Raw genomic sequence first — 20,652 nt, 5'->3', positions numbered from 1 at the left:
AGAAAAAAAAAAAAAAAAAAAAGAATAGATATAAATGAAGCTGTCTTATTATTTAAACCGTTATGCCTTTAAGACAGATAACAAATCCCTATTTCCCTGTGGCACAGGTGAGAAATCCTAAACTTTTCCATTCTGCTCATAGGACTTGCTCCACTCTGTTTTAAGATTGTCTTAGCAGCATGGCTGTTAAATGCTAATGTGGTAAGAACTTCACTATAGTCATTCTGAACTATGAATCCGATGGTTTCTTTTAGGGATATCCAGATAGAAGTTTGGGCACTTCAAGGCCTTCCTCACTTCACTGTCCTTTTAGGTTCCCCATTTCTCCTCTGGGATAAGTGTTTTCTCTGGACTCAAAGCTCTCTGTCTGGTATAAGTGTACTGCTTGGAAGTGCAGGAGTTTTGGGTTCTTTAGCTGTACTTGAAGAGTCAAGCCACCAAAGCTTCTGAGGATGACCCTAATCTCCTTGATTTCTAAAACTGACATTAGAAAAAAAATTATTCTTACAAAGTTCAGGGGTCCCAAGACCACCTTCAGGTTTAATAATTCCCTGGAAGGACTAGCAGAAATCATGAAAATCTATAATACTTACGGTTTCTTACAGCAAGGGTGCAGATTAAATCAGCCAAGGGCAGAGACACATGAGATGGGGCACGGATAAGGAGGGTTCCAGATGTGAAGCTTCCATTTATCCTTTCCCAGCTGAGTCAGGAACAGCAATAGTTTTTTTTTTTTTGGCAATGATGCGCGACAGTATTGCAGGGAGTATTGCCAACCAGGGAAGCTCACTGGAGCCTTGGTATCCAGAGATTTTATCCGCCCTTAGTCACGTAGACACGGTTGACTGCCTTCTGGGTGGACCGTTAGTCTCCAGGCCCCCCAGATGTCAAGCTGGTACTATGTGGCCCAAAGCTTCCCCATAAATCACACCTTTAAACTCTCAGTCTGGCCCAAGCTCCCAGGTAAGCCAAGAACACTCTTCTCAGGAAGGACATTCCAGGGATTCCAAGAGATCACCTCACGGGAGCCAACAGCAAGACCTCTTTTTGGACGAGGTTAATGCTTTATTGTACAGTCCTGCTCCAATATTTCAGAAACTTAAAAAGGTTTATATACAGCAAAGTTATAACAAACTTTCTTACTGTAATCTTGATTTAAAAAGGGGGAGGCATAACATATGTCGACATGATGTATTAGCATTTCCCTTCCAAGCATCTACAGTTAGGACGTTCCTAACTGATAGACTTGCCTGTCATACTGTACTGTAAGCCACTTTTTGTTTGTTTGTTTGTTTTCTGAGAGGAAAAATAATTATCTGGGCAGAGGAGTTAGCTTGTGCAGAGGGCAGAGGTGAGAAAGAGTTTGAGGAATTAAAGACAGCCAGGATAGCAAGAGCATAGTACACAAGATGAGAATGGCCTTAGGCTGGCAGGGGTCAGATCATAAAGGAAGCGCTAAGGTGCTTAAATTATATTCAAAGTGCAAGGTGACTCCTTTGGAGGGTTTTGAAAAGTGCTGTGGTAATCTGATTTACATTTGACAACAACAGTCTGACTGCTTTGTGCCCCTTTAATTTTTCTAGGCCAAGTGTGGTCATTTGAGTCTGTGACAGTACCTACCTCTTTTTCCCAAGTACTTTCGCTTGTTATGTCCTGTTCAGAAATGACCTTGCCAGGTTTAACAGCTATTTGTTACTCTTTACTTTCAAATACTATTTGGGCACTTACTAGTTAATAACTGGCTTATTTTAGAGAATTAGCTCTGAGGCCTTTTTTGGTTCGGGCCAGAAGTTGTCTGGTTGCTCTTATAACTGGATCAAGTTTTCTCCTCTGATACTTCCTTCATTAGTAATTGTTAGTCAATAGCTCCTGAGTGGGAGGCTTCTTTCTAATGCTGTCTGTAGTTATTTGTCCCCTGAGCGGCTTATTCCTGTCCTGTTATATGCCAAGCAATTCATTTGTTTTTTCCTCCCAGGATTCACTCTTGTAATGTGCCAGACCAAGTCCCAAACATATGTCTCTCTTTTTCAGATGCTAGGCAAAATATTTTTGGCTGATCAGTTTTTAGTGGTCCACAGGGGCTAAAAGATGTTTCCTCTTATTTATTTTTAAAGCTTCTAAACATAAATTTGTTCTGTGAGAGAATTCAGATTAGTAATCAAGAAACTAATGCTACTCCAACAGCAACCCAGCCATCAAAAACTTGGGTTTAAAATCTACTGGTGAGATTTGGAGAAGTCAGAAAGAGCTGACCTGAGCACTCATTAAGAGCTAGTGTCCCCAGGGAGCTCTGCTGGTAACTTTGCAAAACTAGTTAAGAGAATGTGATTGCCACCATCTAATAATTTACAAGATAAAGGACACAGTGATAGATACACTTGCAAAGTGCCCAATCTCTATATATGCCATTATTTCCATAGGTAAAGATGTGGAATGAATCACTTTGGTGACTTTTAATTTTCTTAGAGACTGTGATTGTAGATAGAGACATTTAATCCCTTGGGATTTAAATAGCCTATCAGATATGTACCTGTGTATTAGCTTCCTATGGTTGCTTTAGCAAATTGCCACAAACTTTTTGGGTTAAAGCAACACATGTTTATACTCTTAAAGTTCTGGAAGTCAGAAATCCAGAATCAGTTTTACTGGGCCAAAGTCAAGGTGCCAGCAGGACCGAGCTTCCTTAAGAGGCACAGGGAAATTTTCCTTTCTCAATCACTAGAGCCTCATCCCATGCATTACTTGGCTCTCCACCCCTGCTCTCTCTACAAAGCGACCCAGCAGCTAAGGTACTTTGGTCTTTACATTGCCTTCTTCCATAGTCAAATCTCCCTCTGCCTTCTTCTTACAAAGACTTTTGTAATTACATCTAGGGTCCACCTGGATAGTCCCAAATAATCTCCCCATCTCAAAACCCTTAACTTAATCACATCAGCAAAGTCTCTTTTGCCATATGAGGTAACATATTCACAGATTCCAAGGATTAAGACCTGCGTATCTTTGAGAGCCATTATTTAGCCAACCATACCAGTAAACAGCCCAGAGTCCTTGCCTTACCTGTGTCACAGGGTAGTGACAATTAAGAGAAAGTGTGTGGGGCTTCCCTGGTGGCGCAGTGGTTGAGAGTCCGCCTGCCGATGCAGGGGACACGGGTTCGTGCTCCAGTCCGGGAAGATCCCACATGCCGCGGAGCGGCTGGGCCCGTGAGCCATGGCCGCTGGGCCTGCGCGTCCGGAGCCTGTGCTCCGCAACGGGAGAGGCCACAACAGTGAGAGGCCTGTGTACTGCAAAAAAAAAAAAAGAGAAAGTGTGTGAAGGGATTTTATAGACTTTACATATACCATTTATGTATACTTTACAAATACATATACCAATAAATACTCATTTATTTATTCATTTTGATCCCATTTGGTATTTTAACCTCTGGAGTTACCTTGGAAATAAATAGCAGAGAGATGATTTTAACTTAGCCATGATGTACAATAAGATTAATTATTTCCTGTGGCTAACTGCTCCTTTTACTTGCAGCGGACATCCATTGAACCAGAAAATATTTTCACTTTTTTAAAGAACTTCACTAAATCTTGCCATCTAAAAGTCTGAATGTCCTGTTGCCTCATTCATAAAATAAATTCAACCCTTTGTGGAGAAGTCAGGCTTCTGAATTCATCAATGAGTGCAGAACAGTGATGCTTTCATCTATTAAGATTCTTTCTGTTGTTTCAAGTGACAGAAAACAGTTTGCACTATGAACAAAACAAAATAAGGATGTCCCTGCTCAGGTAATTGAAATGTCCAGTGTAGGACTGGTTTGTCATTGCAAGTCAAAACTGGAAACAGATGGAACACTGGAATTGGGTAATTTGAGAAATGGTTATTAAAGGGAGTATGTAGAATGGTGTGGACAGGATAGAAGGAAACCACAGAGGTAGATAAGACAGTAGTCCGGGGAATATAAACAGAGAGCTGTTACTAAGCCTAGGGCCTGGGGGAGAGAGGGTAGAGAACAGTTAAAGGGACTTAGATACAAATCCATGTGGAGAGAATCACCTGACAGGAGCTGAGACTTTAGTCAAGATACACAGCAAACCTGTTTCAACACCTCAGGGTCATTAAATAGCCTTCTATTCCTCCTTCTCTCCCATCTCCTGCCCCTGTTTGTAGTTGCTGAAACTGCCTTGTAGCCAAAGGCAAAGAAGACCCTTGATACAGTCCTTAGAGATGCAAGATGGAAGACTCTGGAGAGTGGATACAGAGGGGTGAATAGGTTTTGGTGCACTCGTGTAAGGCATAGCTGATTTTACCATTTCAGAGTTAAGTTAGCTTCTTTCTGTTCCTGCTCCCCTCCTCTTGTTTCTTGGCTCTGCTTCCTTCTTTTGCCTGTCTGCCCAGCATCAGACAGAATCTCCCCTTCGTCCTACCAAGATATTGCAGTGGGTCCCGTCTCAAAACTTCAAGTGCCCGGAAAAGTATACCTCTCTCTCTCTAATCAAGTAGCCTCAGCTAAATCCACCATCATGTTTTTGGTGTGATGGGATGACTGCCTGTCTTTCAGAGTGTCACTGTGGCTAAGGGAATGGGAGGCTTTAGCCCTGCCAGACTCCTTATAGCCTCTGTATAGCAGTAGTAGAATTGGCTACATGGGACTGTGTGCCACAGGAGAGGGATAGAAGGACTCACAAATGACAGTTCCACATTTATAGGGGAAATGTAAATGGATGCTGGATGTGTTTATTTTTCAGTGGTTAGATATTTTTACATCTGAAACTGTTTATTAAAGATTAGCATTTTAATCTCAGTATGATCAAGATAAGGCACCATTTTTAGTATACCCTCAAATTAAAGTTGCCTGTCATTTTTTTTTTTTTTTCCTCACATGTACCCTTGTTTGGGAGGAACTTTTTTCCTTTATTCTTCTAGGTTCTTCTGGCTGGTCTCATAATTAAATTGAAATGAGACATCAACAGGAGAAAAAACAATTTAATTTCACATGTGTGGGCACCCCAAAGATATGAGACCCCTCCAGTTAAGTAACCAAAGAAGGCAGCTTTTATTCTGTTTAGAGAAAGAAACAATAAAGTTGTGAAGAACTGATAAGACAAAGTTTGGGCTAGAAGTAGTAAATTAGTAAAGAAGTAACAAGGTTGGTTCATACAGCATTCTTGGCCCTGAATTCCCTACCTCTGTTGAGAAGGATGTCTCTCTACCTCCTGGTACAGGGTGGGTATCTTTCACATGAAAGTTGTATCTCCTGCTTTCAGGGGGACAAAGAGGATGGTCAGATTGTTCTTTTTATACCAGTTGTTTCTTGAGTAACTTTAACTCAAAATAATACATATGCCATTTCCGCATATTTTTTCACAGCCTGACTTGGGCCCCATCACGATAAAAGTGATTTTGCTATCACATTATAATTCCATTTTCTATTATTGCTTATCACTGTACAAAAAAATGTGTGTACAGTTTTACATTTTCTCTAACAGTGTTCACAAATAATCTCATGACTGTCTTATAATTTGGGTGGTTTACTTACACTTTACAGATTTGGAAATGTTACCTAATAAGAGATTAAGTGACTTAATAAGAGCTTTTAAGAACTTGACCAGGAATTTAAACTAAGTCTTTTCTGATCCTAGACATATGTGGAAACGTTCAAGATTTGATTATGTAGATTTTAGTATGTGTGTGCATATGGTTGTGTGTAGATGACATAGCAAAGGCTAGAGGCTTGAACATTTTATGATTTCATAAGCACTAGCATTCTTGTTCACAAAATATCTTCCCTAGTGACCCGTTACTACATATAAAATTTCCAAGGCATTCTTTATTAGGAATTTCTTTAAGGATGTCCTGTATATATGTACATTTGAGTAAAGTGAAAAAGCATTAACAAGGAAAGAGTAATGGTATTTTCCACCATCATAGCTTCATTGACCAATTTATTGAACTAACTGAAAATTTTCTAATAAAAAATGAAATCCTGAGGGAATGTGACATAGACACAGACTTTTAATGAAAGAAAGATGTAAAAGGAAGTGAGAGTGAGAACAAAGACATTTCCCTGTTCAAAAGAGTAAATTCAGTTGAATTAATAGCAAATCTGAACTTCTGAACTTAAAAACCATAATAGATTATACTAGCCCTCTGTAAATATGCAACCGTATTATGAAATCAAATTCTTTATTGATGCTAGGCTTTATCAGGTGCTTTAAGAAAAGATATTCTGACCTGTAAGGGCAGTTGCCTGCAATTCAGCCTGTGTAGATCTGCTTTAAAATGCCCATGCCTTTGCGTAATTCAACTTCTGAGACTCTGCTTTAAAAGAATCATCTTAAATGTGAAAATATATATATATATACACACACACTTGCAGTGAAATTGTTAGTCATAATGCTTTTTATAATAGGAAAACTTGGAAATAAATATTCAAAATAGAGGAGGATGGGTTAATACATTACATTGCAACAATTTGTTGTCATAGTATTTTTTCTGATCTCATGTAAAACATGAGAATATACTTCAATTTAAATTAAATGAGGAAAGCATAGTAAAGTTACATTACAGTCCCATTATAACTATATAAAATATATGTTTAGCAAAAGAAGTCTAAAAGGACAAAACGTGAAATGTTAGCTAGCTGTGGCTCTGTTGGGGTCCTGAGCTATGAATTTTTTTCCCTTTTTATTTTTAGAATTATCTGTAATATACCACTTTTATAAAGAAAATAGATAATTGTAATACACTGCAAAAAAAATATCTTCTTTGTCCTTCTGTATTCATATACTTTTTGCAGAGTACTCCTGAATAAAAGAATTCCCGTGTTCCCTCCAACTTCGTGTCCATCGTCTAGAAATGATTTCTGATTGTGCTAGGTTTGTATAAATGATACATAGGCCTGGCCATTTTAAGATTCATTGTAGATCCTTGTGTGCTACTGTCCCAGGACTTTGTCATGAATTGATGTTACTCATTCACAGTAATCCACAGTAGATTGCATGCCATGTTATATATCGTGCTTCTGGGGAAAAAGTGTCAGTGGAAAGGGATCCTGTAACGATGGTTCCTGGGATTGGCATGTAGGCTTACCGACTACTGAGGCAGAAAATGTAGTGAATGATAAGAAATGTGCCCCATGATTGTCATCATCATTGTCACACAGATTCATGGCTGAACCCTCAAGCATGACTGTAGGCTAGGTTAAATGGGAGTACACTCATTAGGTACGACAGCTTCACTTCATTAGTAATGGGAAGTAGTTCACCCAGTGCAATTGCATGTCTGACCGTTTTCTGCGGCTCATGTATTTTGAGCTGTAGGAAGATAAATATCCTCCAGATGCCTGAGGGGAATGTAAGGTAAGCAATAGAGGAATGTCTTTCTTGAACTATTAGTTAGGTAATTCTTAACTATTTTTCATAGACTGAGGCTGGAGCTTTTATAGTTGAGCATATTAGAATGCAGTATATCCATAGTGTTACTCTACTCAAATCTTTCCTTAGCTTAGTCTCTTAGTGGATTCCCTTGAATTCATATAGCCAGCTCATTGGAGTTTCCTTTGTGAAAAAAATATATTTTGGGGCTTCCCTGGTGGCGCAGTGGTTGAGAGTCCGCCTGCTGATGCAGGGGACGCGGGTTCGTGTCCCAGTCCGGGAGGATCCCACATGCCACGGAGCGGCTGGGCCCGTGAGCCATGGCCGCTGGGCCTGCGCGTCCGGAGCCTGTGCTCCGCGACGAGAGGCCACAACAGTAAGAGGCCTGCTTACCGAAAAAATAAAATTTTGTTGTAGTTTTGTTGTTGTTGCTTATGTTCTCATTTTGTTTTTGTTTTTTTTCCTTACTGATAACATAATATACATGGAGGTAGGGGAAGAGAGAAAGTGTGCAGGGGCAAGGGTAAAAGAGGATTGGAGGGTTACTCTGTGAGCTGAAATACAGTTTTTCAGGTGTATTGACTCTGATGTCTCTATTTTATATGCATTTTAGTCAAATTTTCAAAGCAGTATCTGAAAAATAGATGTATTCTTTTTTTTTCGTAAGTTGACATACATATATGTGTTTATATTCGTACACATATTATGTATACCTTTTCCCATATGATTTGTTTTTTATCATATTTACATCCTCAGAAAGTTATTAAATCATTTAAGTTCTCACAAAGACTGCCCATTTGTTATTTCCTTTTTATATATTTTCTTTTAATTATTGAAGAATTTTTAAAGACTCTAAATATTAGGGTGACTCCTAGAGATCATAAGTCTTTATATGAATTGTAGGAATATCTCCTGTGATATTCTTAGGAGGTGCTGATTAAGCATTTGCTTCCATATTCCAGGTAGCAAAAACTCACTACATGAGGGAGTAGGCTAGTCTGTTGTGGAATACTCTACTGAAGGGATAGTATCATCTCTTACGTACATGGGTTATAGTTTTATTCTATAAAGTACCTTTAAATAATAAGTAATTTTTTATGACACTTTCAAAAACCATGACAGATATTATGCTGGTCCAAATATTATTTCTTGAGTTAAAAATTCTGCTTCTACCCCCTCACCCCAACATGTGACATGGGTTTCTGGTCCTTCAGGACTATTTTATGAATAGATGCGCTGTGATTGGCCAGTGTGTTCCTTAAAATATTGCATGTAGACATGAGCACAGTTTTCCAGAAATAATCTCTCAGGCACATAGTATAAAGGAATTGTTATCTGATTATTTTTTGCGAGCACAATACCTCTTTACTACAGCCATATTTTATACATTTTTTTGCAGCTAGATCATGCCATTAACTCAGAGAGATTGTAATCATATGCTTTAAAAGAACAGAACTTCTTGATAGGGCAAGTGTTTCAATTTGAAATTGCATTCAGCCTCTATGTATGAGGTCTAAAAAATAACAGCGACTAAAATACAATAGAAATTTATTTTTCTCCCAAGTCATAGAAGACTGAAATTAGGCAGCCGGGGATCAGTATGTCACAGACTCTGTGATGTCATCAAGGATGTAGCCTCATTTTAACTTTGTGTTCTGCAGTCTCTAAGACCATTCTTCCATTCTGTCATTACAAACTAGTTTCTTATCTCTAGATATTATCATCATCTGGTCTATGCTTTCTAAATTATCTAATCTACCTCCCTTTGGATAGAATTGTTTTATCTTGTACATATATGCTGTTTATTTGTACACACAAATCTATTTAAACCATAAAGTTGGTTTTCAAGAATTAAAAACATTGGATTAATTTTAATGGTTTTCTGCTTTTTTATCCATTCATGTTTTAATGAGCTATGTTCTTGCTACAAGCAATATCACAGGAAAGTCAGCTTTCTTTCTGGGAAGTGAGAGTAGAATAAATTGTGACTTCTAATTTTTTTCTTTCAGAAAAAATTGAACCTATGAAACTGATGTGACAGTATTTAAAACTATAGTTCAAAGACAGTGACTATCATATGTCTATATACCATTGTAAATTTTAAAAAAATCATGTCCTAAGCATTTACTTTTTTGGGGGGGGAATCTTTACCAAAAAATGTACTCACTATATGACTTTATTTGATTATCAAAATGAAATGTTCTTATCTCTATTTTGTGAAAGTAGTGATACCTGTCCTGCTTATTTTCTCGTTTGCCAACTATCAAAACTGACTATAACTTAGTTCTCTATTTTACTTCATCCTTTTAAGTCTTGCTTCTGACCTTGCCTACTTTCACTAGCTTGAAAATATTTGAGAGTAGATATATGTTCTTGGCATGTTTAACTGAATAGCTATTTCTGGCCTCTGATAATACTGAATTATATTGTTGATTGATAAATTTTCAAGCAATACCAATAGCAAGCTAGAGTAGACTTCTATTCCTGTCTAGTTAAATCGCTCATCTATATGCTTTTCCAAAGACTCAGCCAGCCTGAGGTCAACAACATGATGACCATCTTTGAAGTCTCAGAAGAAAGAAAGTAATTTCATGTGGTTATGAGAGAAGGCAGAAGAGATGGAGGTAGCACTATGTTTTGCCTCTACTGCCTTATGCCATGTATCCAGGGATGAAATTACCAGAGAGAGAGAGAGAGAGAGAGAGAGAGAGAGAGAGAGCGAGAGAGAGAGAATCAGTGTTAGAACATTTTGGAGCCTCTCATAGTTAGTTGCTAAAGGCATCAAAGAAAGCCCTGCTGTTAATAATTGTTTAGTCAGAGGGCAACTCAGAATAAGACTTCTCAAACTATATTTCCTGAGACACCTGTATCCCTCAAGATAACAATAGATATTCCATGAAATTAAGAAAAAAATCCACGTTCAAATTCAAGGAAACACTGCATATTATATTTGCCCTTAATTCAGCACATATGTCTAGTACTATGATCCTTTGAACAGCAAAGACAGATCTAGATGGAATATTCTAGATTATATTGCCATCATGTTGCCAAGTTGTACAATATGAGATGTAAAGTACAAATATCACCAACCTAGCTCTATAAAGTACATACTGAATAATGCACACACTGGAAAGAGAAAGTAATGTTTTCCTATTGTGATATTTAAATGATTTGCTCCCAGTTTTTATCATTTCCAGCCACATGACATTTTATATTTCATGAAGAATATGGGGGTAGCATTTGTTGAAATTCTTGTTCTTAGAGATCCCCTTCTAGATTTTCCTCGTAAACTCCTGAAATGTGATTTACTATGTGCTTATCGGTGCTGCGTGTCTTGTTTACCTAGACATTGCTGCATGAAGGTTATTATGGTTTGGCTCTTCCCTTGAGTCCAGGATCAATAAATCAGGCAAGTAGCAAAATTATATGCATCCTATTTTTTAAATAGTTAATATGTAAGAAGCATTTTAAAACAGTAAGTAACTTCAGATTACACGAGAAATGGATGAATTTAATATTGGAGGAAATATAGTGTGGAAGCGCGTGACACATCTACAACTCATATTGCACCTACTATATGGGGTACCCAGTATATTTTCCCAGTTCTGATTAAAGTTGTCTTTATACTGTCTATCCACTGGAGATTGAAATTGCACATTGGCACATTTAAGGGTCTGACTTCTTCAATAAAGATGCCTATATGATATTGTACAATGTAATGTAATCTAAATGTATTTGACCCAAAGTATTTTATCCTAGAAAACGTAATTAACATCTTGTGGGACAGTATTCCTGTCATTGACTGTGGCTTGAGTAACATGGACATAGAATATGTAAATTACCCTGTTGATGCTATGATTAGGCTTGCCCACTTAAAGATACTCTACTGGGTTCAAATCCACCTATATATATAAAAAAAAAGGAGAAATCATTTGTGTTATGCTATAAGAATTTAGCTCATCAGATGACAGAGGAAGAGTAACCTACTAACTGAAAATATTTGGGCCGGCAAGAGGAGGGAGGGAAGAGAGTTTGATAAAGGAAGAGTGGAAATTCACTGAAACTTCGTTAGACAACCACTCAGGCTGTGTTATATACCTTAGGAGTCACTCAGAGCTTTCCTTTGGTTTTCTTGTTGGGATCTTTAAGTACAAGCTGTATGTGAGAAATCTATCTCAAGGGAGAAGAAAAAGAGGTCATTATGCTCTGGAGAACACAGGAGACAAAGTCTTCAGTGAATGAAATCTGCATTGGTTTCAAAATACGACAATTTAATCGTTTTTTTAGATTCATGATTTGATTCCCAGTCCAAACTGCACAGGCACACATATGCACACACAGAGAGAAGCATTATTCTACTTGAAAGAATTTTAAGTGTTCACCTTGAGATGACCTTCCTGCTTCAGTGCTGCCTAAGACCGTGATCTCCTTGGAGCACCATGTTGTTTCTTTAATTTCAATGTAAACAAGGAAACACTTATGTATTTTGTAGTTGTGTGCATGAGTGTGTGTGTGTGTGTGTGTGTGTGTGCGTGCGTGTGTCAGGGAGGGAGAAGTTTCTCCCAACTCCCCTTGAGTTCTTACGACTTGGACTAGTAATACAATTGAAACAAGACCCATTAACAGGAGAAAATTTTAATTCATGAACATGGAGGTCTCATAGAAATAAGATCTAAGAAGTGGCCAAAGCAGGCAGCTTTTATACTTCTTAGACAAAGAAACAATAAATTTGTGAGGAATTGACAGGGCAAAGAAAGTTAGGATTCAGTCACTTAATTAGTGAAGAATCTAAACAGACTTTGGGCTTGGGTAGTAAATTAAAGAAGTAACAAGGTTTGTTTATACAGGATTCTAGGCTTCAATTCTCTGTCTCTGGTGATAAGGGTGTCCTTCTACCTCCAGATGCAGGCAGTGTAGCTTTCATGTAAGAGATTTATTTCCTGCTTTCAGGGAGACAGAGAGGAGGGTCAAAGTGTCCCTCTTGTCCCTCTTTCTTAAGTAACTTTAATTCAAAAAAATCAATATGCCATTTAGGTACATTTGGGGGCAGCCTGCCCTGGGCCGCGACAGGGTGTGTGTGTCTCTGTCTATGACAGAAGTAGTATTGAATCAAGCAGAATTTCTACACAAACTATAAGTGGTTTGGCTTGATTTGTGTTAAAAATGAATTTCTGGCCTAATGAGATGTTTGCAAGGGAGTTTTCTTGGTTTGTATTTATACCAACCCTGAGTTTTAAGATCTTGGCTTTTTACCTAACTTGTTTACAGGGAAAAAAAAAAAAAAAAGAAGATGGGTTGGGAATGGGATATGCACCTGCCAGGTGTCATAAACTTAAACCTAATTGTAATCATCAAGCTTCTTAAAATTCAAATTTTAAGAAATGGAACTTATTGGGAAATACATTCTCAGCCTTTTGAACAGTTGAGGCCTAGGTTCACAGTCTAAATCAACTGTTCACACTGAGCATAAATGTGTTACATGTTCTATTTCATGTCAGTATGATTAGTGGCCCTGTTTTGTATTCACTCAAAGTTTTGTTACAAGGGTGTACACTATGCCTGGTGTTTTAACAAATATTCACCTTCTTAAGCTTAACAGAGAGATAAATTATTTATAAGCTAAAGGTCTATGATGATTACCTGATCTTCCAGTTGACTAAATAATCATCCCATTTTGTTCTAATTAAGCTTTTTAGGTTTTTCGATATTGTCATCTATACGTTTATATCCACTAGATGTTAAAGGCCATGGTTTTCATGTTAACTGCTATTATCCCAGGATCTCATATTTCATTCCCAGCATCTTTGTGCATTGCATATTATTAGTGCTAATTGTTGAATAGATTTATTTATTTATTTACATATGTATTTATAAATCTATCATCTATCTGTTGTATGTACTCTGCCATCCCTTCTTACTGTAAATCTACAGTTATGTTATATATTTTAGAATGCACAGGGAATATTTCAAACTTCTATGCTACTCTCCAGTACAATGAAAGTTGCCAAATTTCGAGAACTAAATTAAAATAGGAGTTATGAAGGTTAGTATTTTAGTAAACCTACTGGGAACCTTTCTTTTGCCTTAGTCTCCCTTCACAGACCAGATAATCCATGGTTTGGCTAGAATAAGAAGTTCTGTTTCCTTGCATTTTCCTTTATACAAATAGACATCTGGATAAATAAAATAATTTATAATGATTATTATGGCATATATGTTTTAAAAATAATTACATTATTGTAATGATAATGGAGTGATTTCCACCAAATTGGGAAAATATGTTTGAAATTTTATGCCTTAAAATATGGGTTATATTATGAACACATAATCCTGGGGAGGCACCTCAAAGAGAAAGATACTTGTTTAAGTCACCTGAAATTGAGTGTGAATTTTTACCAAATATAAAGGATATGTGTATTGGTCAGGATAGACTAGATTATTTTGCAAAATAGGCTTCCTCAAAATTAAAGAGACTGAAACCACAAAAGTTCATCTCTTGTCCGTATCATGCTCACTGTGGATTGCCTGCGGGGCTCTGCTCAGTGCAGTTACTCAGCAACCCAGGCTGAAGAAGCAGCCACCATGCACAATGTTGCTGGGCACAGTGCCAGAAGGAAACTAGAGATGTGGTGGGTGTAGCATCAACAATTAAGTGACAAACAACACTTCCCGCAATTTACTAGATTCTACCCGACCTCAGAAAATCAGAAGGTGATGTCTCATCATGAACCCAGAGGGTGAGGAGTGGGAAATAGTTATATGATTACCACAGTATATTTGTTCCGATCTGACATAAAACAAATACAACATGGTCTACACATGGTATATATTTAAGAAGCACCTGACTGTTTTTTCTTCCAGTTTTATTGAGATATAATTGATGTAGAGCACTGTATAAGTTTAAGATGTACAGCATAATGATTTGAATTACATACATCATGAAATGATTATCACAAAAGGTTTAGTGACTATCCATCATCTCGTATAGATGCAAAATGAAAGAAATAGAAAAAAATTGTTTTCCTTGTTGTGAGAACTCAGGATTTAGTCTCTTAGCTTTCACATATAACATGCAACAGTGTTAATTGTATTTATCATGTTGTACATTACATCCTCAGTACTTATTTATCTTATAACTGGAAATTTGTACCTTTTGACTGCCCTCCTCCAATTCCCCCTCGCCCCAAACCCCACCTCTGATTACCACAAATCTGATCTCTTTTTCTATGAGTTTTTTGTCTGTTTGTTTTTGAAGTATGTCTGATCTATAACACTATGTTAATCCCTGTTACACAACATAGTGATTCTATATTTCTATACGTTTCAGAATGATCACCATGAAAAGTCTAGTTACTGTCTGTCACCATACGAAGATATTATGTAGTTATTGACTGTATTCTCCACACTGTACATTTCATAACTGTGACTCATTTATTTTGCAACTGGAAGTTTGTATCTTTTAATGTCCCTCACCTATTTCTTCCTCCCCCAGTCACCTCTCATCTGGCAACCACCTGTCTGTTCTGTGTATCTGTGACTCTTTTTCTGCTTTGTTAAGTTTGTTCATTTGTTTTGTTTTTCAGATTCCACATATAGGTGAAATCATACAGTATTAGTCTTTTGCTGTCTGACTGTTTCACTTAGCATAATACCCTCTAGGCCCATCCACATTGGAGCAAATGGCAAGATTTCATTCTTTTTATAGTTGAATAATATTACATTGTATGTGTATGTATATGTATACAATAATCAAGATATAGAAACAATCTAAGTGGCCATAAATAGATACATGAATACAGAATATGTGATACATGCATATATATGTATTATTGTGAATAATACTGCAATGAACATAGGGTTGGATATATCTTTTCTAGTTAGTAATTTTGTTTCCTTCGGATAAATATCCAGGAGTATAGTTGCTGGATCATGTGGTAGTTGTATTTTTAATTTTTTTGAGGAGCCTTCATACAGTTTTCCATAGTGGCTGCACCCATTTACACTCCCACCAACAAAAGGTAACATTTTCTCCACATCCTTACAATAGTTATTTTTTTTTTATAATAGACATTCTGATGGGTGTGAGGTGATATCTTTGATTTGCACTTCCCTGATAATTAGTGACATTGAGCATCTTTTCATATATCTTTGACCATGTCTGTTTTTCTTAGAAAAATGTCTATTCAGATCTTCTGCCATATTTTACTGGGGTGTTTGTTTTTGGATATTCAGTTGTATGAATTCTTTGTATATTTTGGATATTATCACATTATCAGATATATCGTTTGCAAATATCTTCTTCCATTAAGTAGGTGGCCTTTTCATTTTGTTGATAGTTTCCTTTGCTGTGGAAAAAAACTTTTTGGTTTGATGTAGTCCTATTTTTAAAATTTTCACTTTTGTTTCCCTTGCCTGAGGAGAAATACCCAGAAAAATATGAGAAATACCAATGTAAAAGAGTGTACTGCCTATGTTTTCTTCTAGAAGATTTATGGTTTCAGGTTTTACATTTAAGTCTTTAATACATTTTGAATTTATTTTTGTTCATGGTATAAGGGAGTGGTCTAGTTTGATTCTTTTGCCTGTACTGTCCAGTTTTCCAACATTGTATGTTGAAGAGGCTATCTTTTCCCCATTATATATTCTTGCTTCCCTTGTCACAGATTAATTGCTCATGTAAGTGTGAGATCACTTGGAGTCTCTGTTTGGTTCCATTGATCTCTGGGTATGTTTTTGTGCCAGTGCCATACTGTTTTGATTGCTTTGTAATATAGTTTGAAATCAAGGGGCATAATACCTCAAGCTTTGTTCTTTCTCAAGATTGTTTTGGCTGTTTGGGGTCTTTTGTGTTTCCATACAAATTTTAAAATTATTTCTTTTAGTTCTGTGAAAACTGGCATTGGTAGTTTAATAAAGATGGCCCTGAATCTGTAGATCGCTTTGGAGAGTATGGTCATTTAAACAATACTAATTCTTCCATTCCATAAACACAGTATATCTTTCCATCTGTTTGTGTGCTCATCAATTTCTTTCATTAGTGTTCTATAGTTTTTAAAATACAGGTCTTTTACCTGCTTAGTTATATTTATTCCTAGGTATCTCATTCTTTTTAATGTGATGTTAAATTAGTTTGTTTTCACAATTTGTCTTTCGACTAGTTTGACATTAGTGTATAGGAATGACACAGATTTCTGTATATTAATTTTGCATCCTGAAACTTTACAGAATTCATTGATGAGCTCCAGTAGTTTTTGATGGTGTCTTTAGGATTTGCTATGTATGGTATTATGCCATTTGCAAACAGTGACAATATTACTTTTTCTTTTCCAATTTGGATTCCTTTTATTTCTTTTTCTTGTCTAATTGCTGTGGCTAGGGCTACCAGTACTATGTTGAATAGCAGTGGGAATATTGGGTATCCTTGTCTTGTTCCTGATCTTAGAGGAAATGTTTTCAGCTTTTCACCATTGAGTATGATGTTAGCTGTGGGCTTATTATGTATGGCCTTTATTATGGTGAGGTATGGCCCCTCTGTACCCGCTTTCTTGAGAGTTTTTATCAAAAATGGATGTTGAATTATGTCAAAAGATTTTTCTGCATCTATTAAGATGATCATATGGTTTTTATTCTTCGATTTGTTAATGTGGTTTATCACATCTATTGATTTGTGGATATTGTACCATCCTTGCATCCCTGGGAGATATCCCACTTGGTCATGGTTTATGATCCTTGTAATATATTGTTGAATTCTGTTTGCTATTATTTTGTTGAAGATCTTTGCACCTGTGTTCATCAGTGATATTGACCTATAATTTTCTTTTTTTGTGACATCTTTGTCTGGTTTTGGTATAAGGGTGATGCTGGCCATGTAGAATGAGTTTGGAAGCATTCCTTCCTCTGCAGTTTTTTGGAATAGGATGAGAAGATTAGGTGTTAACTCTTCCTAAATGTTTGGTAGAATTCACCTATGAAGCCACCTGGTCCTGGACTTTTGTTTGTTGGGAGTTTTTTCTTTTTTTAAATTAGTGATTCAGTTTCATTACTGGTACTTGGTGTGTTCATACTTTCAATTTTTCCAGGTTCAGTCTTGGGAGATTGTACAGTTCTAGGAATTGTCCATTTCTTCTAAGTTGTCCATTTTATTGACATATAATTGTTTGTAGTAAACTCTCATGATTCTTTGTGTTTTTGTGGTATCAGTTGTAATTCTTCCTTTTTCATTGCTGATTTTATTGATTTGGGCCCTCTCTCTATTTTCCTTGATGAATCTGGCTAAAGGTTTATCAATTTTGTTTATATTTTCAATGAACCTGCTCTTAGTTTCACTGATCTTTTAAATTATATTTTAGTCTTTATTTCATTTATTTTTGCTCTGATTTTTTTCCTCCTGCTAACATTGGATTTTGTTTGTTCTTCTTTTTCTAGTTCCTTTATGTGTAAGACTAGGTTGTTTATTTAAGATTTTTCTTGTTTCCTGAGGTAGGCTTGTATTGCTGTAAATTTCCCTCTTAGAACTGCTTTTGTGGTGTCCAGTATATTTTAGATTGTTGTGATTTCATTTCAATTTGTCTCCAGGTATTTTTTAATCTCTTTTTTGATTTTTTTGTGATCCATTGGTTGTTACTAGCATATTGTTTAGCCTCCATGTATTTGTGTTTTCTGCAGTTTTTTTCCCCTATAATTGACTTGTAGTCTCATAGTGTTGTGGTCAGAAAAGATACTTGATATGATTTCACTTTTTGTAAATTTACTGAGACTTGTTGTGTGGCCTACCATGTGCTCTGTTTTGGAGAACATTCCATGTGCACTTGAAAATAATGTGTATTCTGCTGCTTTTGGATGGATGTTCTATATACATCTATTAATCCACCTGGTATAATGTGTCATTTAAAGTCAATGTTTTCTTATTGATATTCTGTCCCATATTTATTGTTTTTGACATCATATTTTACATCTCTTTGTTTCAAGTATCCCTTAACTACTTTTTTTGGACATAGATGATTTTAATTCTTCTGTCTTATAACCTACTCTTCTAAAGCTAAACTTACTAGCTTTATACATAGTTGATTTACTTACCTTTACTGTTTGCCTTTACCAGTGAGGTTTTTCTTTTTGCAATTTTTATGTTTCTAGTTGTGGTCTTTTCTTTTCCTCTTAAAGGAGTCCCTCTACATTTCTTATAAACCTGGTTTGTGATGCTGAACTCTTAACTTTTGCTTCTCTCTAAAAATTTTTATCTCACATCAAATCTGAGTGAAAGCCTTGTCGAATAGTGTATTCTTTGTTGTAGGTTTTTTTCCTTTCATCACTTTAAATATATCAGGGCACTCATTTCCAGCCTGCTGTGTTCCTGCTCAAAAGTCTCCTGGTGGGCTTCCCTGGTGGCACAGTGGTTGAGAGTCCCCCTGCCAATGCAGGGGACATGGGTTCGTGCCCCGGTCCAGGAAGATCCCACATGCCACGGAGCGGCTAGGCCCGTGAGCCATGGCCACTGAGCCTGCGCGTCCAGAGCCTGTGCTCCACAACGGGAGAGGCCACAGCAGTGAGAGACCCGCGTACTGCCAAAAAAAAAAAAAAAAAAAAAGTCCCCTGGTAACCTTATGGGAGTTCCCTTGTATATAACTTGTTGCTTTTCTCATGCTGCCTTTAATTTTCTCTGTTTGTCTTTAATTTTTGCTGTTTTAATTACAGTGTATCTTGGTGTGGTCCTTTTGGGGTTGATCCTGTTTGGGTCTCTCTGTGCTTTCTGGACCTGGATGTCTGTTTCCTTTCCCAGGTTAGGGAAGTTTTCAGCTATTATGTCTTCAGATATGTTCTCTGCCCCTTTCTCTCTCTCTTCTCCTTCTGGGACCCCTATAATGTGAATGTTAGTACACTTGATGTTGTCCTAGAGATATCGAAACTGTCCTCATTTCTTTTTATTCTTTTATTCATTTTTATATTCAGATTCAGTGATTTCCACTACTCTGTCCTCCAGCTGTCTGATGTATTCTTCTGTATCATCTAATCTGTGTATTCTTTCTAGTGTATTTTAAATTTTAGTTAGTGTCTTCTTTAGCTCTGTTTGGTTCTTCTTTATATTTTCTAACTCTTTGTTATAAACTTCTTACTTTTCTGTTCATCCAATTTTCTCTCGAGTTCTTCCAACTTCTTTAGAATCATTACCTTGAACTCTTTATTGGGTAGATTGCTTAACTCTACTTCACTTACTTCTTCTGGGGTTTTATCTTGTTCCTTCATTTGGAACATATTCCATATCACCTCATTTTGCCTAATTTGCTGTTTTTCTTTCTATGTATTTGTTAGGTTGGTTACATTTCCTCACCTTAGAGGTGTGGCCTCCTTTAGGAGACATCCCATGCATCCCAGCAGCACAATCCCTTCTGGTCACAGGAGCTATGTGCTCTAGGGGTGCCCCCTGCGTGGGTCCTTCTGTTTTGGCAGGGTGACTATTATGGGTGGTGTGGTAGGCGTGGTTGGCCCTTGGTCCATTTGGTTGCCCCTTGGTCCAGTTGGTTGCCAGGTCCTGCCCTGTGCGGAGGCTGGTGGTCTCTGGTAGGTGGGGCTGAGTCATGAGGTAGCTGGCTGCAGAGCTTCAGGAGGTCCCAGGTCTAGTGCTGGCCCACTGATGGGTGGGGCTGGTTCCTGACATGGCTGGCTATGAGGTCTGGGATGACCTAAATTGGGTGTTGGCAGGCTGGTTAGTGGGGCTGTATTCAGGGGTAGCTGGCTGAGGGTTCCAAGGTATCTTGGAGCTGGTGTTAGCCTGCTTGTGGATGGGGCCAGGCCCAAAGGTCCTGGATCTGGTCCCTGCATGCATGCCTGTGGGTAGGAAGTAGGGTGGGTCCTGACTCAGCAGGCTGCAGGGCCGTGGTGACCCTGGGGCTGGGCCGTGGTGACCCTGGGGCTGGTGTCTGTCTGCTGATGAGTGGTGCTGAGGCCCAGGATATACTGGGGCTTGTGCCCACCCACTGGTGGGTAAGGTTGAGTCCTGGGTCTAGTGCTGACCCACTGGTGGGTGTAGCTGTGTCCTGGCATGTCTGGCTGCAGGGCTGTGGTTTCCCAGAGCTCGTGTTGGCCTGCTGGTTGGGAGAGGTGTCAGAGCTCAGGTGGTCCTGGGGCTGGTGCCTCTCCACTGGTCAGTGAGTCTGGTCCTAGGGCTAATGTCAGCTCACTGGAGTGCAGGGCTGAGTCAGGAATTCTTGACTCTTAAGTCTGGAGCTAAATTGAAACCATACGTGTCTGGTATATATAATATGGTATTTGAAGTCATTAGCATGAG

Source organism: Neophocaena asiaeorientalis, unplaced genomic scaffold (assembly GCF_003031525.2).
Source record: "Neophocaena asiaeorientalis asiaeorientalis breed wild unplaced genomic scaffold, Neophocaena_asiaeorientalis_V1.1 scaffold379, whole genome shotgun sequence".
In the NCBI taxonomy this organism is placed as follows: domain Eukaryota; kingdom Metazoa; phylum Chordata; class Mammalia; order Artiodactyla; family Phocoenidae; genus Neophocaena; species Neophocaena asiaeorientalis.
This window is presented reverse-complemented; position numbering follows the sequence as displayed.